The sequence below is a fragment of the Schizosaccharomyces cryophilus genome (genome assembly GCF_000004155.1).
Source record: "Schizosaccharomyces cryophilus OY26 unplaced genomic scaffold supercont4.10, whole genome shotgun sequence".
Classification (NCBI taxonomy): Eukaryota; Fungi; Ascomycota; class Schizosaccharomycetes; order Schizosaccharomycetales; family Schizosaccharomycetaceae; genus Schizosaccharomyces; species Schizosaccharomyces cryophilus.
Window position 1 is genome coordinate 1 of NW_013185633.1, and position 3,693 is coordinate 3,693.

The 3,693-nt window shown below is 32.3% G+C and overlaps 3 non-coding genes across 3 annotated transcripts; all 3 read right to left on the bottom strand.

Moving 5' to 3' along the window:
- Nucleotides 1–1,804: 1,804 nt before the first annotated feature.
- Nucleotides 1,805–1,878, bottom strand: SPOG_16407. The gene has a single exon. It is a non-coding gene; the product is annotated as a tRNA-Asn (tRNA).
- Nucleotides 1,879–1,884: 6 nt separating this feature from the next.
- On the bottom strand, nucleotides 1,885–1,965 carry SPOG_16408. The gene has a single exon. It is a non-coding gene; the product is annotated as a tRNA-Met (tRNA).
- A 1,057-nt stretch (nucleotides 1,966–3,022) lies between these two features.
- On the bottom strand, nucleotides 3,023–3,094 carry SPOG_16409. Its single transcript has one exon. It is a non-coding gene; the product is annotated as a tRNA-Glu (tRNA).
- Nucleotides 3,095–3,693: the final 599 nt, after the last annotated feature.

Sequence of the window (3,693 nt, forward strand, 5' to 3'; positions counted from 1 at the left end):
TAAAGGCTATAAATGCTACTAGTTTCATAGTACATTATTCTGTATTTAACCTTTAAGATTTGTAGTTTCGCTTTCCTACCATAGACACTAACTGTTCCAACACCTTTGTATCCGCCGTTCGTCTTAAAAAGCAAGGATGTGCTAAAACAAAGTAATCTACAAGTTGTGAAAGAATGTTTAATGTTACTTATTGATAAAATCCTAATATTCCTAAGTATTACCCGAAATTCGTAGCGCTGAATTATTATTAGGTATTACATGAATTGGAGACAAAAGAAACGAGAAGTGTAAACACAAATTCAAACACCAATTATATTCACATGATTAATTAGTAATTGTATTCGAACAGAGGAGGAATAATTACCGAGAATGTTTCCAAACAAAATCATCAACGAGGGTGATTTTTCCGAGTAAGTCCGTATATTTGCGTTAACTAGCCAATCAATTTTTTTCTATACTAAGATTAGCAATAACCATATATTCTAATTCAGTTTCAACTTAACAGATACAATTACCAATTACGAAATCCACACTCAACTATATTATTACTCATGAAGTATTTCTCCTATTCCGCTTACACTTTATCGTAGTTTTAATCACAATATTCTTATAATATCATTTTGCATTACACTATTTCTCATGGTAGTTGGTTCTAGTACCAATACTATGTCTCCTCTGACGGTAATCTCATTTGAAGTAAGTTATGTTCGTAGATCCTATCACAGTTATCAAAGATATAACTAAGAGAATATTTGCAATGAAGCTATTTTACGTAAATATATGCAGCTCAAGCAAGACTACTTCCATAAGATCCACTTCGAAAACTGAATTTTCACCTTTTGAAATAACAAATTAAACAACAGGGATAAATTGAGGAGCTCCAATGTAAATTTTGCAAAATTCATTTTGTGAGAACGAAGTGAATCCATCTATAAATTAAAACAAAGCTGACAAACACTAGTAATTACATACTTCGGTTCCAGATTTGGCGTGAACATTTTTCTCTAAAAAATATCATGATCAGAATCATGTCCTAAGCTTTGTTCCTTCATTTATGGTCCTCGACTATGTCATCAGTTGGACATAAAACGTGTCTTCCCATCTATTCAGGTATTGATGTTGTCCTTCGTATACGAGTGATATGGGTCATCCCATCCTTTGCAACAACTTCGCTTTATATTTTATCGGCGAGAAAACTGTAAAAGACTTTGGTTCATATTGTCACGATAGGTGATTTGTAATATTATAAGTGTTACAATACACTATCATATTAGCGTATTTATGAACATTAACGAATGATAAACAAAGCATAGTAAATACGTTTTAAACGAATGGACCGAAAGTCCTTTAGAAAAAGAGACTTTGTCTTACAAAGAAATGGATTACGTTAGCTGTTTGACTGGTGTGGCTAAATAAGATCATCGAAATACTTTCTTATTAGTTAAACCAGACATTACTAGTGTCTATATATGTTTTATAATAATAACTAACGACATATATACAAATATTATTTCGTTAGATACTTAGTGCTTTGCTTCAACTTGATAAGATAATAGGATATCGTTAAGAAACGGTATTCTTGAACTTTATGTGTGTGAAGCTAAAGAACAAAGGAAAAAAGATTACCCCTATCCGACTCGAGCCAACGGTTTCTAAAGAACACATTAAATTTATCACTAAAAATTGTCCACTGGATTAATTTTTAGTGATCACATCCATGACATATTAGGCGGTCACTGAAATTTGGTAATTGAGACTAATATGAGATATTTTATAGCTCAAAAAAAGCTGAATCAAAAAGCTACGGTCAGAGAGGGACTCGAACCCTCGACCTCATGATTAACAGTCATGCGCACTAGCCAACTGTGCTATCCGACCTATAGATGCTTCTGGTGAGGCTCGAACTCACGACCTTCCCCTGTCATAGTATGAGAGGGACGCTACCACCAACTGAGCTACAGAAGCTTGGTTGATTATATCGAGTAAATATATCTATATGACTATAAAATTCTAATTCAAACATATATACCTCCCATTTATTACACAAATCTATATCCCCAGTACAATTGTAGCGGGAGGATAAAGGAGTCTTTTCATATTTGTTATTCATAGTTTTCATTTTTATATGAAAAATTATAAGTTAAAAATAGTTATTGTTAGATTCCTTGTTTATTACAGACTTAAACGAGTGTAATTCTATTTGGTTAATTCCTTTCCGGATGGTACAAGTTTTTGAAAAAAGTTATGTGTATATACATACTTATCCATAGCGCTTTTCTTTTGCACTGTTCACTTATTCGCATGATAAATTTCTTTCAATTTCTTTGCTAAGTTAAACATAAAGTAAACGGTCTATTCTGTACTCTACATTAAATCACTTTAATAATTAACTGAGAAAATATTAACGAATTGTGAAAGCAATGAACATTTTGGCGAACGTGTATTTTTGTTATGTTGAAGTTAATTCAATTTATACATGATAATGGTACATATTAATTACGACGAATTCGTAAGTTGGAATCTGTGCACAGAGTTAAATTCTTCTTTTCGGCAATATGGCAAAGTCAACTTCAAAGCTGTCATGAAAGATGGTGGTGTGGTGGCCTGTTTCCTTAAACGAACTGACTTTCTCGCTTTTTCATTTGCGTTAGTGAACTAATAACTACTGGCTAAAGATTGACATTCATGGTAAAAGAACTATTAATTTAAGCGAAGGAGGCAGCATGAATTTACAAAATCATGAAAGTCACGACTCAAGTTTGTTAAAACATACGCTTATTTGGTTGATAATGGAATCATTTGAATAATAAATGAGTAGCCACATGTGTTTGCTTTGCTAACGAAGAAGGAAAAGATTGATGGGATGTGATAGAATATAAAAATAGATTGAACTTTTCCATGTTTATAAATGTCGACAGAAGGTCCAAAAAATGTGTATTTTTATTTAAGAAAGAAAAAGCAAAAAAAGAATAAAATTATAGGAATTGTAAAGAACAAAGAAAGAAAGAAAAAGAAAAATATTTTCCGTTGCGGGGAGTCGAACCCCGGCCGCGTCGGTGAAAGCGACGAATCCTAGCCGTTGGACCACAACGGATTCCTTGGTTTGCTACAACCTTTAAATTTATACAATATGAAGTTGCACTCACAAAACCTGAACACCCTACCTAGTACTCTGTACTCTGTTCACTGTACATCTCCATGCTGTGCTTTATATAGACTTATTTTCTTAAATTTCACGATCCTGAATCAAGTCTTTCTTTCATAACTATATCATCAACCCCAAGTCCCTTAATCACAAGTAATCATTTTATTGATAATCAGCACTTCCATCTACTGTGCATTTGTTTACTATTTGTTGTTGTTGTTATTGTTGTTATTGTTATAAGTTTTTCCCTTTTCTTTTTCTTTTTTAAAAAATGAATACATCTCATCAAATATACAATAATATAGGTTGTGCTTTCCTCGTCTGATATAATTATTTTTAAATGCAATTGGAATTCACCGAATGTAATTTTCAACTCTGTCATAGAAAAATATGAACATGAAATTATATCTCAAAGCTTGGAATAAGCTCGAATAAACCATGTTGGTTCCCGAATTTAAATACCTATTTCAATACTGGATGCTTGTCAACTTTTGTCGTAAAATCATCTGAATTATCATGTTAGTAAAGTTTGATTATTGTAACAGAAA